Source organism: Phyllobates terribilis, unplaced genomic scaffold, assembly GCF_046119375.1.
Source record: "Phyllobates terribilis strain yellow unplaced genomic scaffold, ASM4611937v1 Scaffold_2__4_contigs__length_985480577, whole genome shotgun sequence".
Lineage (NCBI taxonomy): Eukaryota > Metazoa > Chordata > Amphibia > Anura > Dendrobatidae > Phyllobates > Phyllobates terribilis.
This window is the reverse complement of record NW_027362762.1, coordinates 683,955,163-683,976,233: the sequence shown is the minus strand read 5'-3', so window position 1 is coordinate 683,976,233 and position 21,071 is coordinate 683,955,163. Positions and strand designations below refer to the sequence as shown.

General features: G+C 43.1%; 1 long non-coding RNA gene across 1 annotated transcript in view; it reads right to left on the bottom strand.

Moving 5' to 3' along the window:
* Positions 1-382: 382 nt before the first annotated feature.
* The window catches only part of LOC141252927 (uncharacterized), a 240,797-nt gene continuing 220,108 nt past the window's right edge, over positions 383-21,071 (bottom strand). Inside the window, exon 3 of the long non-coding RNA XR_012314156.1 lies at positions 383-562. This is a non-coding gene — a long non-coding RNA (uncharacterized lncRNA). The remainder of the gene's footprint in view (positions 563-21,071) is intronic.

Here is a 21,071-nt window from a genome sequence, read left to right as displayed (position 1 = left end):
TTCTTTAAGCAACAAATGTGTGAGTGGTAGGGGTCTGGCTTGGGTCTATCAACAGGGTCTCCCACTGATTATGAACTCTTAGTTCACAAAGCCCCCCTCAATAAAGCATTAATGAGTATGGCTGACCACTTTTTCATTAAATGTATATTGGAGCTGTGAAGGTTACACCAATTTAAGATACACTAGGTAACTGCTCTCCTCCAAATTAAAGATGTCCGAGTGCATGCAGAGAAGCTAATAACCAAATCTGCTAATCTGGTTGAAAAACTTCACTCAGAAACTGAAGCACGCAAAATGGCATACTTTGTTACGTAGACATGGGGTTAAATAGCATTCTCCTTCTAGGTGGGATTAGTAAAATTTATTGCTCTTTTCTGATAACTCGGCATGCTGTAATTTGTCCATCTATGTATCTCTTGGTTTGAGTAACGCCTTAGGAATTCCGATGGAAGGGGGTGAGTTCGTCTCTCAGCGCCATCTTTGCCAACTCGACATGAATCTTTCTGTTATCAGCCATGCACATGCATACGTCATTCCCAGGAAATCATTTAGTTGTTCGTGTCTACAATAAGAATAGAAGCTATTAGTTATATATTCATTAACTATTAACATAATCCATGTGCATATACACATTTGCATACATACATACACATAGATTATTCCATCATCGCTATATTGATTCATACTGATTAGGTAATCTATTAAAAGACACTAATTGATTTTCTATAATATAAAGTACAGACCAAAAGTTTGGACACACCTTCTCATTTAAAGATTTTTCTGTATTTTCATGACTTTGAAAATTGTACATTCACACTGAAGGCATCAAAACTATGAATTAACACATGTGGAATTATATACTTAACAAAAAAGTGTGAAACAACTGAAAATATGTCTTATATTCTAGGTTCTTCAAAGTAGCCACCTTTTGCTTTGATGACTGCTTTGCACACTCTTGGCATTCTCTTGATGAGCTTCAAGAGGTAGTCACCGGAAATGGTTTTCACTTCACAGGTGTGCCCTGTCAGGTTTAATAAGTGGGATTTCTTGCCTTATAAATGGGGTTGGGACCATCAGTTGTGTTGTGCAGAAGTCTGGTGGACACACAGCTGATAGTCCTACTGAATAGACTGTTCGAATTTGTATTATGGCAAGAAAAAAGCAGCTAAGTAAAGAAAAATGAGTGGCCATCATTACTTTAAGAAATAAAGGTCAGTCAGTCCGAAAAATTGGGCAAACTTTGAAAGTGTCCCCAAGTGCAGTTGCAAAAACCATCAAGCGCTACAAAAAAACTGGCTCACATGAGGACAGCCCCAGGAAAGGAAGACCAAGAGTCACCTCTGCTTCTGCGAATAAGTTTATCTGAGTCAGCAGCCTCAGAAATCGCAGGTTAATAGCAGCTCAGATTAGAGACCAGGTCAATGCCACACAGAGGTCTAGCAGCAGACACATCTCTACAACAACTGTTAAGAGGAGACTTTGTGCAGCAGGCCTTCATGGTAAAATAGCTGCTAGGAAACCACTGCTAAGGACAGGCAACAAGCAGAAGAGACTTGTTTGGGCTAAAGAACATAAAGAATGGACATTAGACCAGTGGAAATCTGTGCTTTAGTCTGATGAGTCCAAATTTGAGATCTTTGGTTCCAACCACCGTGTCTTTGTGAGACGCAGAAAAGGTGAACGGATGGACTCTACATGCCTGGTTCCCACCGTGAAGCATGGAGGAGGAGGTATGATGATGTGGGGGTGCTTTGCTGGTGACACTGTTGGGGATTTATTCAAAATTGAAGGCATACTGAACCAGCATGGCTACCACAGCATCTTGCAGCGGCATGCTATTCCATCCGGTTGGCGTTTAGTTGGACCATCATTTATTTTTCAACAGGACAATGACCCCAAACACACCTCCAGGCTGTGTAAGAGCTATTTGACCAACAAGGAGAGTGATGGGGTGCTACGCCAGATGACCTGGCCTCCACAGTCACCAGACCTGAACCCAATCGAGATGGTTTGGGGTGAGCTGGACCGCAGAGTGAAGGCAAAAGGGCCAACAAGTGCTAAGCATCTCTGGGAACTCCTTCAAGATTGTTGGAAGACTATTTTCGGTGACTACCTCTTGAAGCTCATCAAGAGAATGCCAAGAGTGTGCAAAGCAGTCATCAAAGCAAAAGGTGGCTACTTTGAAGAACCTAGAATATAAGACATATTTTCAGTTGTTTCACACTTTTTTGTTAAGTATATAATTTCACATGTGTTAATTCATAGTTTTGATGCCTTCTGTGTGAATGTACAATTTTCATAGTCATAAAAATACAGAAAAATCTTTAAATGAGAGGGTGTGTCCAAACTTTTGGTCTGTACTGTATATTTTACTTTGACAGAGCTATAGTTTGTCTTATTAAATTTAATTTGCCTGCTCGTGATCTACGGTCCCTCAGGCACCTCTGCATTAAAAACAGGTATGATTTGGTCATAAAAATCATGCCCTCAGCTTAGGAATACTTGCAGAAATTATTGTCTGTGAATACAGTTCACAGTGCAATCTACAAATGCAAGTTAAAGCTCTATCTGCTTTTATACCGTCCCGACTAGGTACACCTTGGAAGCGGTGGGATGGTGTCACGGATTTACTGTGACAGAGAGGAGCCAGAAGACCGCAGTGTCTGATTCCTCCCACTCCTGCTCTCACTAGTAGCCTTTTCACCTTCATATTAAATGATGCAGGTTTCTTTCAGCTGTGCAGGGGTTAATCTGCTCAGTTGTGAGCTCCTGGAAGCTTAGTAACATAGTAACGTAGGTTGAATAAATACCTAGGTCCATCAAGTTCAACCTTTCTCCCCCAATTGTACTCCCTACACTAACACTACACTAACTTACTAACCAACTGAGTCTAAGCTTCACAAATGTATTATTATTACCATTTTTATTATTACTACACTATTACAATTAACAATGTACCAGTTTATAATTTTTTATATTAGTTTTTTATTTTATATTACTCTTGTGATTCTAATAATGGTATTACTAAAATCCCAATGCCTAAATCTGTTGATCCAGAAGAAACCAAAAACCCCAAGATACATTCAGCCAATTTGCGTCACGGCGAAAAATTCCTTCTTGACCCCAAGAAAAGGCGATAAGTCCTAGAACCCTGGATCAAATCTAATTATGATACTAGTTATGAAATTATTACTAATACCTGCATTAAGGCTTTCAGCTGTTCAGTGTTAGCCACTCCCCGCTCCTATATATTCTGAGCTTTGGCTTGGAGTCATTGCCAGAGCTAGCTTATACTGCATGGTGCTAGGAGTGTGGTGGAGAGTTGTTTGTTTGACAAGTCGTTTGGAGAATTTAAGCTAAGATTGTTGTGCGGTTTAGGTTGTGTGTAATACTCTTCTTTTCCTATTTTGTTTTTTCACCATCCTCAACTCTCCGGTGTTAAGCTCTGTTGTTTGTGTGAATATATTTGTATTATTGGTATTTTCCTTTAGCCCTGTTTGTATTACTGTCACGCACTGTGTAGGAAAGTGCAACACAAAGGGAAGAGGGGAAGGGAGCCCAGACACTAGGGAAAGGGGGAGTGGAGACATCCTACTCTGATCTGATATAACCCTGACTCCCCTACCGTCCCTATATTGGTTCTCCACCAATCGCAGCACAGGAACCTACCCCTGTATTTCCCTATCGCTTGGCCCTGGATAGGGAAGGGGTGGATGAGCACAAGTCGATCCCCACTAGCAACTAAAGACCACAAAGGAGACAAACATGGGGAAAAGTAGCTTAGCTTGAGCTGTCTTCAGAGAGATAACTCCAAGCACCAGAGAAGTAGAAAGCAGTGTGAAATAGCTCCAAGCGTTCACAAGGAAACATGTGAATATCACCGCCACCTTCCTGCTGCCAAGGAAACTATTTAAACACACAAGCCAGGGGGTCAATTAGAGCAGGAAGGGAGTAACCGCTGGGTGTTAGAGTGAAACAGCTAAGAAGGTGTCTGTAATGCCAAACGAAGAGATCTTCTGCAACCAACTTCAGGGCGACTGTCTGTCACATCTGACACACCCGTCACAGTACCCTCCCCTCTACGAGTGGCTTCCTGACACTCAGGACCAGGTTTCTCAGGATAAGAGGTGTGGAATGAATGAATCAACCTGGGAGCGTTCACCTCTGATGCTGAAACCCACATCCTCTCCTCTGGACCATAACCCTTCCAGTGCACAAAGAATTGTAGAGAATGACGTTGGAGACAAGAATCTACCATCCTCGAAATCTGAAACTCCAGATTACCATCAACTATTTCTGGGGGTGGCGGTAGAGGTGAGGGCTCAAGAGGTTCCACATACTTCTTGAGTAAGGAGGACCTGTGGAAAACATTGTGGACCTTAACAGCCTGAGGAAGCTCAAGACGAAACGCTGCTGGGTTAATAACGGCGGTTATTTTATAGCGACCAGTAAACCTAGGTCCCGGCTTCCAAGAAGGAACTTTCAATCTTATATTCCTGGTAGACAACCACACAAAGTCATTCAAATTCAGGTCCGGACCTGGCAATCGTTTTCTGTCAGCCATACATTTATACCTGTCTCCCATGATGTTTAAATTACTCAGAACCCCCCGCCATACCGAGGAGAGTGACGCAAACCGTTCCTCCTCAGGAACTCCCGAAGCTCCTCCCCCACTAAAAGTACCAAACTGTGGATGGTAACCGTATGCACCAAAGAACAGTGACCTGCCAGTGGACTCCTGATGCTGAATATTAATGGCAAATTCTGCCAGCGGTAAGTAGGATGCCAAATCCTCCTTATTTTCGAAATGAAACACCTGAGGTAGGTCTCCAAATTCTGATTGACTCGTTTGGTCTGTCTATTCGACTGAGGGTGAAAAGCAGAAGAAAAGGACAGCTGCACCCCCAGTCGAGAACAGAATGCCCTCCAGAACTCTGAAACAAACTGGGTCCCCCGATTTGACACCACATCGGAGGGAACCCCATGAAGCTTCACAATCTCATTTACAAACACCTGAGCAAGTGTCTTGGCATTTGGAAGTGCAGGTAATGCGACGAAGTAAACCATTTTACTGAACCTATCTACAACCACCAAAACCACCGATTTGCCTGTAGAAACCAGTAGGTCAGTATTAAAATCCATGGACAAGTGTGTCCATGGCCTGCTAGGGATAGGTAACGGAAGAAGAGTACCAGTCGGACGGGTATGCGATACTTTAGAACGCGCGCAAATACTGTAAGCAGATATATGTTCAATCACATCCCAATGCAACTCCGGCCACCAAAAACGATGAGAGAGGAGGTCCATGGTTGCTTTACCACCAGGATGACCAGCAAGCACAGAGTTGTGATGTTCCTTAATTACTTTGCAGTGAAGATTGGATAGTACAAATAACCTTCCTGAAGGGCTGGAGGCAGGGGCGTCCCCCTGGGCCTCCAACACCTCACCCTCCAGTTCAGGAAACAATGCCGAAATTACTACCCCTTTCTGTAATATCGGGGCAGGGTTCTCATGGTCACCGCCACCAGGGAAGCTCCAGGACAAAGCATCAGCCTTGACATTTTTGACACCTGGACGAAAAGTGACAACAAAATTGAACCTAGTAAAAAACAGGGACCGTCTGGCTTGCCTAGAGTTGAGACGTTTAGTTGATTGGAGATATGACAGGTTCTTATGGTCAGTAATAACAGTAAAAGGATGGACAGCCCCCTCCAACCAATGTTCCCATTCCTCAAACGCAAATTTTATCGCCAAAAGTTCCCTATTACCCACGTCATAATTTCTCTCAGCCGAAGACAATTTTTTAGAAAAGAAAGCGCATGGACGTCATTTACCAGGGGACGGACCCTGAGACAACACAGCCCCAACCCCCACCTCCGATGCATCAACTTCCACAATAAAGGGCTGGGAAACATCGGGTTGACTGAGTATAGGTGCCGTGGCAAAACAATTCTTTAAGGAAGAAAAAGCCTGGAGGGAGGCCTCCGACCATTTGGAAAAATAAGATCCCTTCCTGGTTATGTCAGTAAGGGGTTTCCCGAGTAATTTTGGATGAATTTTTGGCAAAAATTAGTAAAGCCCAGAATACGTTGTAGAGCCTTCAGGTTCTCGGGATGGTCCCAATCAAGGACTGCATGGATCTTCTCTGGATCAATCCGAAAACTTGAAGATGACAACAAGTACCCCAAAAACTACCTGAAAGGCGAAAACACATTTTTTTAGTTTGTCATATAGTTTGTTATCCCTTAGTATCTGGATCATATGTTTAATATGCCCCCGAAGTGTCTGAAAATCAGGTGAGTAAACCAAAATATTGTCCAGATAGACCACCACAAACCTCCCCACCAAATGATGAAAAATATCATTTATGAAATCCTGAAACACCACAGGTGCGTTGGTCAAACCAAAAGGCATAACCAGACTCTCGAAATGCCCTTCCAGGGTATTGAACGTTGTTTTCCTTTCATTCCCTTCTCTGATTCTAACCAGATTGTAAGCTCCCCTTAAATCCAACTTGGAGAATACCTTAGCTCCCACAACCTGGCTGAACAAATCTGGAAGCAGAGGAAGAGGGTAAGGATCTCGGGTGGTAATTTGATTTAATTCCCGTAAATCTAAACAGGGACGTAGGCCATCATCTTTTTTCTTCACGAAGAAGAACCCTGCCACCACGGGCGAAGATGATGGCCTGATGTGTCCCTTCTCCAGACTTTCTGCAATGAAATCCTTCATTGCTTGTCTCTCAGGGCCAGAAAGATTATATAGTCTGGACTTTGGTAGTTTAGCTCCGGTGGTAAGGTTAATAGTACAGTCATATGCACGATGAGGAGGCAAATCCTGACACCCCTTCTCAGAAAAAACATCCTCAAAACCAGACAGAAAAGCAGGTAATATTTCCGTAGGGACTGTAGCAAGGGAAATATCTAAACAGTTCTCATGGCAGTAATCTCCCCATTCAATGATTTCCCTGGCTTGCCATTCCACCAACTGGCTATGTTTCACAAGCCAGGGTAGACCCCAGACAATTGGGGTTGGAAGACAGTCCAAGACATAGCAAGGGATAATCTCACAATGAATAGACCCCGCCATCAGTTTTACACTATGTACAATCTGAGTTAGTGCTTTCTTTGCAAGTGGCACTGAGTCAATGGCGAAGATGGGAATAGGCTTAGCTAAAGTACATCAAGCAAGACCATGAGCTTTCACAAACTCAGCATCAATCATGCTGACTCCAGCACCACTGTCAACAAACACAGAAATTTTCTCGGTTTTGCTCTCTAGCACCACCTCTGCTGTCAGGATAAACCGGGAACTGCAGGTTGGCGAAAAAAGCACCCCTTTCTTATCCAACTCCACACTACCAAGGGTTAATCGAGTCTCCTTTTGCTTAGGGAGGCCCCAATAAAATGTCCCTTTCACCCACAAAAAAACATATGCCTTTTTTCTTGTGAATCTCCGGGGAAATGTATGATGCAGAGGCAACGACAGTGCAGGCTCCAAGAACCCAAGGGGTTTCATATACAGTCATGGCCAAAAGTATTGAGAATGAGACAAATAGTAATTTTTCCTAAGTTTACTGCTTCATTTTTTGTAATGGCAATTTGCATATACTCCTGAATGTCAAAGTGATCAGCTTAACAGCAATTACTGTACTTGCAAAGTCAATATTTGCCCAGAAAATGAACTTTAACCCCCAAAACACATTTCAACATCATTGCAGTCCTGCCTTAAAAGGAGCAGCTAACATTGTTTTAGTGATTGATCCATTAACACAGGTGTGGGTGTTGATGAGGACAGGGCTGGCGATCAATCAGTCATGATTAAGTAAGAATGACATCACTGGACACTTTAAAAGGAGGCTGGTTCTTGGTATCATTATTTCTCTTCAGTTAACCATGGTTATCTCTAAAGAAACACATGCAGCCATCATTGCACTGCACAAAAATGGCCTAACAGGGAAGAGTATCGCAGCTACAAAGATTGTACCTCAGTCAACAATCTATCGCATGATCAAGAACTTCAAGGAAAGAGCTTCCATTGTTGTCAAAAAGGCTCCAGGGCGCCCAAGAAAGACCAGCAAGCGCCAGGACCGTATCTTAAAACTGTTTCAGCTGCGGGATCGGACTACCAGCAGTGCCGATCTTGCTCAGGAATGGCAGCAGGCTGGTGTGAGTGCTTCTGCACGCACTGTGAGGTGGAGACTCTTTGAGCAAGGGCTGGTTTCAAGGAGGGCAGCAAAGAAGCCACTTCTCTCCAGAAAAAACATCAGGGACCGACTGATATTCTGTAAAAGGTACAGGGAGTGGACTGCTGAGGACTGGGGCAAAGTCATTTTCTCTGATGAATCCCCTTTTCGATTGTTTAGGACATCTGGAAAACAGCTTATTCGGAGAAGAAGAGGTGAGCGCTACCACCAGTCTTGTCTCATGCCAACTGTAAAGCATCCTGAAACCATTCATGTGTGGGTTTGCTTCTCAGCCAAGGGAATCGGCTCACTCACAGTCTTGCCTAAAAACACAGCCATGAATAAAGAATGGTACCAGAATGTCCTCCAAGAGCAACTTCTCCCAACCGTCCAAGAGCAGTTTGGCGCCCAACAATGCCTTTTCAAGCATGATGGAGCACCTTGCCATAAAGCAAAGGTGATAACTAAATGGCTCATGGAACAAAACATAGAGATTTTGGGTCCATGGCCTGGAAACTCCCCAGATCTTAATCCCATTGAGAACTTGTGGTCAATCATCAAGAGACGGGTGAACAAACAAAAACCAACAAATTCTGGCAAAATGCAAGCATTGATTATGCAAGAATGGACAGCTATCAGTCAGGATTTGGTCCAAAAGTTGATTGAGAGCATGCCAGGGAGAATTACAGAGGTCTTGAAGAAGAAGGGGCAACGCTGCAAATATTGACTTGCTGCATTAACTCATTCTAACTGTCAATATAACCTATTGGTACTCATAATATGATTGAAATTATATTTCTGTATGTGATATAAACATCAGACAAACACTAATAAAAACCAGAGGCCAGCAGATCATGTGAAAATATAATTTTGGTGTCATTCTCAAAACTTTTGGCCATGACTGTACTGCCAAAGCATCTTTCAACCTTTCAGTAAGGCGCTCACAAAATTGGCTTCTAAGGGCTGAGTCATTCCATTCAGAATCCTTTGCCCTTCTACGGAATTCAGAACTGTAAGTTTCCAAAGACCGATTCCCTTCCTGAAGGCGACATAGCCTAGACTCAGCCAAGGCGACTCGGTCAGGGTCATTATAGATGAGGGCCAGGGCCCCAAAAAACCCCTCCACAGACTGGAGACAAACCGAATCCTGCGATAAAGAAAAAGCCCAGGATTGCGGATCTCCCTGCAGGCGTGAGATCACGATTCCCACCCATTGCTCCTCACTTCCAGAGGAGTAAGGACGAAGTTTAAAGTACAATTTCCAGGCCTCTTTGAACGCAAAAAAACTTGCCCCTACCTCCTGAAAACCTGTCTGGGAGGGCAACCTTGGGTTCAGGCTGGACAGGCCTATCTGCAGAGACCCCAACATTAGCGACCTGCAGCCGCTGATGCTGTTGCTGAATCTCACGGCGGAGGTCATTCACTTCCAGAGTCAGATAGCAGAACTGCTCTGTAAGGTCTGCAACAGAAACCATACCGAGGGAAAAAAGAAAAACACACCCCAAAAAACCCCACACAAATAAACCCAAGTGTCAGTTTTTTTTTTCCTAAATGTGCATGGCCGATGATAATGTCACGCACTGTTTAGGAAAGACTAAGTGTAACACAAAGGGAAGAGGGGAAGGGAGCCCAGACACTTGGGAAAGGAGGAGTGAAGATCTCCTAGGCTGATCTGATATAACCCTGTCTCCCCTACTATGCCTATATTGGTTCTTCACTAGTGATGAGCGAGTTTGTTCTGTTAACCCTTTCGGCGAGCATGCTCAGGTGCTCGGTGAGTATTTTCAGCGTGCTCGTGTGTTATGTTTCAGTCACTCCGTGCTCATGATTTGCGACTGTTTGACAGATTTAATACATGTGAGGAATGCCTAAGAAACAGGCATTCCTCACATGTATTAAAGCTGTCAATCAGTCGCAAATCATGAGCATGGAGTGACTGAAACATAACACCCGAGCACGCTGAAGATACTCTGAAAACACCCGAGCATGCTCTTAAATCTCGAGTAACTAGTATGCTCACTCATCACTATTCTTCACCAATCGCAGCACAGGAACCTACCCCTGTATTTCCCTATCACTTGGCTATGGATAGGGAAGGGGGGGATGAGCACTAGTCAATCCCCACTAACAACTAAAGACCACAAAGGAGACAAACACGGGGAAAAGTAGATTAGCTTGAGCCGACTTCAGAGAGATAACTCCAAGCATCCTCCTAGCACCAGATAAGTAGAAAGCAGGGTGAAATAGCTCCAAGCGTTTACAAGGAGACATGTGAATATTATCGGTACCTTCCTGCTGCAAAAAACTGAAACTATTTAAACACCCAAGCCAGGGTGTCAATTAGAGCAGGAAGGAGGAAGCCGCTGGGTCCTAGAGTGAAACAGCTAAGAAGGTATCTGTAATGCCAAACGAAGAGATCTTCTGAAACCAACTGCAGGGCGACTGTCTGTCACATTTGACACACCCATGACAATTACCTTGTTAGTCTGGTTCGTGTACTGCCATACACTATTACTCCCCTCTTTCCTGGGTGAGGGAAGGGAATAGACTCAGGGCGGATTGAGGGGCTCAGACAAGGTACGTGGCCCCGGCGTCTTCACCTTCAGAAGTAATCTGGGGAACAGGGCCAGCTAGGGCGCCCCTAACGTTAGAGACAGGGAAGGAGCCCCTGGCCCCTGGATACCTGACAACAGAGTCATGACAGATGGCTTTTATCCTTTTTTTAAATCAAAAACAGTGTTTACTAAGTACCCAATGTTATTTATATGCACTATTGCTTTTTACTTATTTACAGCAGGTATATGTTCATTTTGTTTCTATCTTAGGTTTTGTTTGTTTAATGGCCAGTGTGAATATGTTCCTACACTTTGCATGTATAACAACTGGTACGCCAGGTAATTTCTTGCTTTACTTTAGGTTCTTGCACTCAGTGTACACAAGGAAGTGGCCTCGTTTTCTTTGAGCTGGGCATTATGTTTATATGTCTTCCCTTTGCTGGGTGTCCATAGTTGGGTCCCGGTCCTGCTCGGCCCTTATTAACATTGAGGTATTTTTCAACACATGGTATGGTTTTAATACTATTTTTGGGGCACATACAACTTTTTCATCACTATTGAATATTTTTTAGTAGCCATGGGCAAAAAACATTAAATCTGGAATTATTTTAAAATATTATTTTTTACAGAGTTCATCTTTCAGCAGGGGCATACATAGAAATCATGGGGCCCCATAGCATAATTCCTAATTGGGTCTGCCCTCCCCCCAAAAAATATAATATTCTGTGGGGTCACAGAAGAGCATATCTTAAAACTTTGCAGCCAAAGTAATTTTGCTCTTATTGAAGCCTCTTAGTGTACCCATGCACTAAGTAAACCCTTTCATTGCCCCCATAAAGTATGTTGCCAACAAAAGTGCCCCCCCAAGCACAGTATGATACCCCCACAGTGACTTTCCCCACACACAATATAATGGTATGATGACCCTACAGTACCCCCTACAAAATATGATACCCCACAGTGACAATGTATGATGCGCCCATAGTGACCCTAACACAGACTTGCATACAGTATAATGGCCCTCTACAATGACCTCCCACATAGCCCTCCAAAAAGTATAATGGAAGCCCCTCATAAGAATTAAAATGGGGGTCTCATGGTGACACGAACCCTTCAATTTATTTATTATTTGTATGGGTCTTTTATGTTATCTATGGTATAAAGGGTTAATTTCAGTATGCTGTGTATGGCACGAGCAGGTTGTTCCAGTTTGAGACAGTTTTTTGGCGATTCTTTCATGTGTAATTTCATTGGTTTAAATAAAAAGTGCCGGAAGAATTGTTTCGATAAATAGCTGGCTTTTCCTGAGCAGCTGTTCATTCTTTCATTCAGCACTATAAAACCTTATAATGGAAGACCTCATGAGAGAAGTCGTCAGGAGAGCTGAGGAAGAAGGCGGCGCTGACTGGCTTTTGAAATGCCTGTCTCTTAGATCAACTGCGGATACAGTTGAAGATAACTGCCAGCCCTTAGAAGATAGATGTGCCGACATGCCTGCCGCAAGAGGAGAAGATGCACTGAGGAACCTATGGAAGAAATGGAAGATCAGGGAACCATACTCACCGCCACCGTCATCCGTTCGGGAAGAAGCATCCAGCTGGAAAGCGGCACCTCCTCTTCAGGACTCCCGGAAGCCGTCATACAGAGGCGCCTGGTGGTGAGTCATCAGCCAGCACTTTACACGATTCGTCTATTTTCCGCTGCCATACAAGCGCAGCGGCGGCCCAGGGACAACGGAAAGCGAAGGAGCCCACAGCTAGCAACATCTATTGCTTTGGTCTCCTGGTGTACCAGGGGGGCCGATTCTAAATATGAAAACGAGCTGTCTTCTCATCCAGCTGAGCGGCCGCTTTCCCCAACCAGAGGCTTGAGCGCAAGTGACGCAGAATCAACGGAACAGGATCTGGACAGTTCAAGGAGGGGTGAGAACATCCATGTTCTCATGTCTATCCCCAGTATTGATAATTGTAAATCTTTGATAAGAGGCGTCCTGTCCGAATTATTAATTATGAGTGAAGGGCACAATCTTGTTAGTGATAGACAGCAGCATGTCTGTGATTCTGGTTCTGTGGTTAAAGCATCAGTTCCAGAATCACATTTATAAGAGGCTTTGATTTGTGAAGTCTCCCTTTAGGTTTTTACTTGAATAAGTCCATGAAAGAAAGCATATGGAGGGGAAATTACATAGAGTTGTTTTCTTTGTTACCTAGTGTAAAAGAACAGCCTCATAGAGTGGAAAAAAGAGACGATAAGACTGATAGAGAAGAGGCAGGGTACGCCTAAAATTTTTAACTAGTTACAGGCTTTTGCAATCTATGCGGCTGTTCTGGGTGAAAAATCACCTGGTCTGTGTAGTGGCCTGTTTCAGCATATGGATACCATTCTGGAAGCATACCCAAATTTTGGAGGTATGGCGTGGTATACGTATGATGAAGCTTTTAGACAAAAATTATCTGTGCATGCTAGCGTTAAATGGGGTGCAAAAGATATTGGGCTATGGTTGAATTTGATGCTTCCACAGAGGCTTATGAATAGTAGGGCTGTTTTTGTGCCTACAAATAAGAAGGGCGTTTGTTTCGCTTACAATGAAGCAGCCTGTAAATGGATGAATATTTGCCGTTTTCGGCACGAATATGCTTTCTGTGGGGGATCACATTCACTGTCCAAATGCTTTAAAAGAAATGTACAGAATCCACAACAGCAGCATGTCACAAGAGAACAGGTTCTCAAGAGCCTCGACGCCAGAGAAGCTAACAAGAATGCTTCCCTGGCTCGACCGCTATCCTGACCCGCAGAGCAGTCAATTACTTATTGAAGGTTTTGCTAATGTTTTTTTCTTTCCAAAGTTTAACCCCTTAAGCCCCGCGGGTGGTTTGCACGTTAATGACCGGGCCAATTTTTACAATTCTGACCACTGTCACTTTATGAGGTAATTACTCTCGAACGCTTCAACGGATCCCCCTGATTCTGAGATTGTTTTTTCGTGACATATTGTACTTCATGATTGTGGAAAAATTTCTTCGATATCACTTGCGTTTATTTGTGAAAAAAACGGAAATTTGGCGAAAATTTTGAAAATTTTGCAATTTTCAAAATTTGAATTTTTAAGCCCTGAAATCAGAGCGATATGTCACACAAAAGAGTTAATAAATAACATTTCCCACATGTCTACTTTACATCAGCACAATTTTGGAACCAAAATTTTTTTTTGTTAGGGAGCTATAAGGGTTAAAAGTTGACCAGCGATTTCTCATTTTTCCAACAAAATTTACAAAACCATTTTTTTAGGGACCACATCACATTTGAAGTCACTTTGAGAGGTCTTTATGACAGAAAATACCCAAAAGTGACACCATTCTAAAAACTGCACCCCTCAAGGTGCTCAAAACCACATTCAAGAACTTTATTAACCCTTCAGGTGCTTCACAGGAATTTTTTGAATGTGGAAGAAAAAAATGAACATTTAACTTTTTTCACAAAAATGTTAATTTAGACCCAATTTTTTTTATTTTCACAGGGGTAACAAGAAAAAATGGACCCCAAAATTTGTTGTGCAATTTCCCCTGGGCACGCAGATACCCAATATTTGGGGAAAAAATACTGTTTGGGCGCACGGCAGGGCTCGGAAGGGAAGGAGCGCTATTTGACTTTTTGATTGTAAAATTTGCTTGAATAATTAGCGGACGCCATGTTGTGTTTGGAGAGCCCATGTGTGCCCAAACTTTGGAGCTCCCCCACAAGTGACCCCATTTTGGAAACTAGACCCCCCAAGGCACCTTTCTAGATGCATAGTGAGCACTTGGAACCCCCAGGTGCTTCACAAATTGATTCGTAACAATGAAAAAGTGAAAAAAAAAACACTTTTTCATTTGTATGAATCAATTTGTGAAGCACCTGAGGGTTCCAAGTGCTCAGTATGCATCTAGATAGGTGCCTTGGGTGGTCTAGTTTCCAAAATGGGGTCACTTGTGGGGGAGCTCCAATATTTGGGCACACAGCGGCTCTCTAAATGCAACATGGTGTCCGCTAACAAATTTAACGCAAAATTGGCTCAAATTGTTAGCGACACCATGTTGCGTTTGGAGAGCTGCTGTGTGCCCAAACATTGGAGCTCCCCCACAAGTGACCCCATTTTGGAAACTAGACCCCCCAAGGCACCTATCTAGATGCATAGTGAGCACTTGGAACCCCCAGGTGCTTCACAAATTGATTCGTAACAATGAAAAAGTGAAAAAAAAAAACACTTTTTCATTTTTATGAATCAATTTGTGAAGCACCTGGGGGTTCCAACTGCTCACTATGCATCTAGATAGGTGCCTTGGGGGGTCTAGTTTCCAAAATGGGGTCACTTGTGGGAGAGCTCCAATGTTTGGGCACACAGGGACTCTCTAAATGCAACATGGTATCCGCTAACAAATTGAATGGAAAATCGGCTCAAATTGTTAGCGGACACCACATTGCGTTTGGAGAGCTTCTCTGTGCCCAAACTTTGGAGCTCCCCCACAAGTGACCCCATTTTGGAAACTAGACCCCCCAAGGCACCTTTCTAGATGCATAGTGAGCACTTGGAACCCCCAGGTGCTTCACAAATTGATTCGTAATAATGAAAAAGTGAAAAAAAAAACACTTTTTCATTTTTACGAATCAATTTGTGAAGCACCTAGGGGTTCCAAGTGCTCACTATGCATCTAGATAGGTGCCTTGGGGGGTCTAGTTTCCAAAATGGGGTCACTTGTGGGGGAGCTCCAATGTTTGGGCACACAGGGACTCTCTAAATGCAACATGGTATCCGCTAACAAATTGAATGGAAAATCGGCTCAAATTGTTAGCGGACGCCACATTGCGTTTGGAGAGCCCCTCTGTGCCCAAACTTTGGAGCTCCCCCACAAGTGACCCCATTTTGGAAACTAGACCCCCCAAGGCACCTTTCTAGATGCATAGTGAGCACTTGGAACCCCCAGGTGCTTCACAAATTGATTCGTAACAATGAAAAAGTGAAAAAAAAAACACTTTTTCATTTTTATGAATCAATTTGTGAAGCACCTGGGGGTTCCAACTGCTCACTATGCATCTAGATAGGTGCCTTGGGGGGTCTAGTTTCCAAAATGGGGTCACTTGTGGGAGAGCTCCAATGTTTGGGCACACAGGGACTCTCTAAATGCAACATGGTATCCGCTAACAAATTGAATGGAAAATCGGCTCAAATTGTTAGCGGACACCACATTGCGTTTGGAGAGCTTCTCTGTGCCCAAACTTTGGAGCTCCCCCACAAGTGACCCCATTTTGGAAACTAGACCCCCCAAGGCACCTTTCTAGATGCATAGTGAGCACTTGGAACCCCCAGGTGCTTCACAAATTGATTCGTAATAATGAAAAAGTGAAAAAAAAAACACTTTTTCATTTTTACGAATCAATTTGTGAAGCACCTAGGGGTTCCAAGTGCTCACTATGCATCTAGATAGGTGCCTTGGGGGGTCTAGTTTCCAAAATGGGGTCACTTGTGGGGGAGCTCCAATGTTTGGGCACACAGGGACTCTCTAAATGCAACATGGTATCCGCTAACAAATTGAATGGAAAATCGGCTCAAATTGTTAGCGGACGCCACATTGCGTTTGGAGAGCCCCTCTGTGCCCAAACTTTGGAGCTCCCCCACAAGTGACCCCATTTTGGAAACTAGACCCCCCAAGGCACCTTTCTAGATGCATAGTGAGCACTTGGAACCCCCAGGTGCTTCACAAATTGATTCGTAATAATGAAAAAGTGAAAAAAAAAACACTTTTTCATTTTTACGAATTAATTTGTGAAGCACCTAGGGGTTCCAAGTGCTCACTATGCATCTAGATAGGTGCCTTGGGGGGTCTAGTTTCCAAAATGGGGTCACTTGTGGAGGAGCTCCAATGTTTGGGCACACAGGGACTCTCCAAATGCAACATGATATCCGCTAACAATTTGAGCCGACAATTTGTTAGCGGATATCATGTTGCATTTGGAGAGTCCCTGTGTGCTCAAACATTGGAGCTCCCCCACAAGTGACCCCATTTTGGAAACTAGACCCCCCAAGGCACCTATCTAGATTCATAGTGAGCACTTGGAACCCCAGGTGCTTCACAAATTGATTCATAAAAATGAAAAAGTGTTTTTTTTTTCACTTTTTCATTTTTACGAATCAATTTGTGAAGCACCTGGGGGTTCCAAGTGCTCACTATGCATCTAGAAAGGTGCCTTGGGGGGTCTAGTTTCCAAAATGGGGTCACTTGTGGGGGAGCTCCAAAGTTTGGGCACAGAGGGGCTCTCCAAACGCAATGTGGTGTCCGCTAACAATTTGAGCCGATTTTCCATTCAATTTGTTAGCGGATACCATGTTGCATTTAGAGAGTCCCTGTGTGCCCAAACATTGGAGCTCCCCCACAAGTGACCCCATTTTGGAAACTAGACCCCCCAAGGCACCTATCTAGATTCATAGTGAGCACTTGGAACCCCAGGTGCTTCACAAATTGATTCATAAAAATGAAAAAGTGTTTTATTTTCACTTTTTCATTTTTACGAATCAATTTGTGAAGCACCTGGGGGTTCTAAGTGCTCACTATGCATCTAGATAGGTGCCTTGGGGGGTCTAGTTTCCAAAATGGGGTCACTTGTGGGGGAGCTCCAATGTTTGGACACACAGGGGCTCTCCAAACGCAACATGGCGTCCGCTAACAATTTGAGCCGATTTTCCATTCAATTTGTTAGCGGACACCATGTCGCGTTTGGAGAGCCCGTGATGTGCCTAAACAGTGGAGCTCCCCCACAAGTGTCCCCATTTTGGAAACTATACCCCTCAAAGATTTTATTAAGGTGTATAGTGAACATTTTGAACCCAGAGGTACGGCACATTATTTGTTTACATTAGGTCATCATATTGAATAAGTTTTCATTATTCTTGAGCGCAAGTGCTCGCTACTTGAGTTTGCATCGGGTACTCAGGTATGCACCATGTACAGCGTGTGCTCGAGTGACATGCTCGAGTCCCTGCTCCGCATGTTTCACGGTTATTAGACACCCAAAAAAAAACATGCGGGGATCGCTCGTGCATGGCAGGCAATCCCCGTAAAGTTTTTTGGCCGCGAAGCATATGGGGCAGAGACTCGAGCATGTCACTCAAATACCCACGATACTAAATGCATACCAGAGCACCCGATGCAAACTCAAGTAGCGAGCACTTGCTCTCAACACTAGTCGCCATATCGTCATCTTTTTTTCTTACTTTTGAAAAAAATCCCAACCCCAGCCCTAACCCTAGCACAACCCTAGCCCCAGCACAACCCTAGCCCCAGCACAACCCTAGCCCCAGCACAACCCTAGCCCCAGCACAACCCTAGCCCCAGCACAACCCTAGCCCCAAACCCAGCCCTAACCCTAGCCCAATCCTAACTCAAGAGTTTATTTTTGACGCCGTTCCTTGTGCGGTATAAGTGATTAGACGACTTTATTCTTCGGGTCGGTGTGATTACAGCAATGCCAGAATCATATGGGGTTTTTATGACTGACAGCTGTCACACCCTAAAAGACGCATTTTTTGTAAAATCTAGTTTTTGCATCGCCATATTTTGAGAGCTATAATTTTTCCAAATTTTGGCAGACAGTCATGTGACGGCTCGTTTTTTGCGGGATGACTTGACGTTGTTATTGGTGCCATTTTCAGGCACGTGACATTTTTTGATCGCTTTCTATTCCGATTTTTGGGAGGCAGAATAAACAAAAACCAACAATTCAGGAATTGTTTTTTTTTTTTTTTTTTTTATTCTGTTCCGCGTGTGGTAAAATTGATGAGGCAGCTTTACTCTTCGGGTCAGTACGTTTACAGCGGTACCACATTTGTATAATTTTTCTATGTTTTGGCGCTTATACACAATAAAAGCTATTTTATAGAAAAAAATATTTTTTAGTATCGCTTTATTCTGAGAGCTATAACTTTTTTATTTTTCGGCTGATGGAGCTATATGGCGGCTTGTTTTTTGCGGGACGAGATGACGTTTTCAGCGGTATCATTTTTATTTATATGCGTCTTTTTGATCGCGTGTTATTCCACTTTTTGTTTGGCGGTATGGTGATAAAGCATTGTTTTTTGCTTGTTTTTTTTTTTTTTTTTTTACCGTGTTCACTGAAGGGGTTAACTAGTGGGACAGTTTTATAGGTCAGGTTGTTCCGGACGCGGCGATACCAAATATGTGTACTTTTATTGTTTTTTTTTTATTTTTTTTATAATAATATTTATTGATGGGTACATTATATTTTTATTTTTGGTGTATTATTTTTTTTATTTTTTTATAATATTTTTGCACATTTTTTTTTTTTTTTTTTTCCACTTTCACACAGTTTATACACTTTATTACTTTGTCCCACTCTGGGACTTTCACTTTTTTTTTTCTGATCGCCTGCATGGCACAGGAATGGAGCACCATCCCTATGCCATGAAGGCTGTCAGAAGTGCACAGTGTGAAGATTGCTTGGAGATGCACTGCGCATGTCCAAGCAATCTTCCTGCTCTCTGGTGACCCGGATGTTGTCATGACGACATCGGGTCGTCATGGCAACACCCGGGAAGCCTTTGCAGACTGCGCTGGAAGCCGGAAGAGGAGGTGAGTATCGGCGATCACCTCCCCTTGCCCCCGCAATGCCGCGATCGACTTCGATCGACTTCGATCGCAGCATCGCGGGGGTTAATGTGCTGGGAGCGGTGCGTGACCGCTCCCTGCACATAGTACCGGGTGTCAGCTGTGACAATCAGCTGACACCCGGCGGCGATCGCGCCCGCACAGCCTGTGTGCGCGCGCGATCGCCATGACGTACTAATACGGGTCTGGCTCTTAAGTCCCAGGGCACAGACGCGTATTAGTACGTCAGATGTTATTAAGGGGTTAAAGGGCCGGTGTGCAAATGGTCAAAAAATTTAAAATCCTTAGAGTCATCGGCAGTCATAGCGAAGGAAAAAAATTCTAAAAGAGTTACACGCTAATTTGATAGCTGATCATTTTCAACACCTCCTTTTCAGAATTTTAGAATATCACCACTGGGTTTAGTTCCTAAGAAGGAAGTTGGCTCTTTCAGATTAATTCAACATTTATCATATCCCAAAGGTTCATCTCTGAATGATGAGATTGATAAGGGGTTGACTTCTGTAAAATCTACATCTTTTAATATGGCGGTAGACATTTTGAAATCTCAAGGTAGGAATGCATTGTTGGCTAAATCAGACATTCAATCAGCATATAGGTTACCACCCGTCAACCATTCGGGTTTTTCTTTGAAGGGTATTTTTATTTCGATATATTTACCTATGGGTTTTTCATTGTCTTGTCATTATTTTGAAACGTTTTCTTCCTTTTTACAATGGGTTGTTGATTTTGAAACCCATGCAGGACATTCTTTGCACTATTTAGACGATTTTTTGTTTGTGGGTCCGTCTGAATCGAATACTTGTTTAGATCTTCTTCAAAAAATTTTAGAAATTACTGAGTATTTTGGCATGCCCATAGCAAAAGAAAAGACTATTTTTCATTGTCACACAATAGAATTTTTGGGTATTGCCATTGATTCGCAGTCTATGAAGTGTAGTCTACCATTGGACAACTTGAATAAAATTGTTTCTTTATTACAAGTTTTCTTATCTAAAGAAAAGGTTATGCTGATAGATTTGCAGTCTCTTTTAGGTTTATTGAACTTTGCACTGCACATAATTCCGATGGGTAGAGTTTTTTCTAGGAGGCTTTATGATGCGACTAAGGGTTATACTTTCCCTAAGTCACATATACGTCTTAGCAGAGAGGTGAAGGATGACATCAATGTTTGGTTGGAATTTTTGTTTAAGTTTAATGGTCGGTCGTGTTGGCAGGAAAAGTTTTCTCTTTCAGACACTTTGTCTTTGGTCTTAAGTGTTGAGCCTAGTACGGGCTTTGGAGTTTACTACAAAGGTAGTTGGTCAGCAGAAAAATGGCCTATTTCTTGGGTTAGAGGTAAAGTGACTCGTAATTCTGTGGTACTAGAGTTATTCGCTATTTTGGTAGTTATCGTCATATGGGGTTCAAGTCTAGCTAACAAAAGAATTCTTATTTTATCAGAAAACCAGGGTTTAGTTTTGACAATTAATACCTTATCGTCAAAAAATGGTTGGGCATCCAAGCTTTTACGTCATTTGATTTTAGTTTGCTTTAATCAAATATTTGGTTGAAAGCCAAAATAGGTAATAGCAAATTTAATATGATTGCATCTACCCTTTCTCACCATCAGTTGTCGGTTTTTCATCAATTAGTTCTAGACGCGGAGGAAATAGGAATAATTTGCCAGACTCA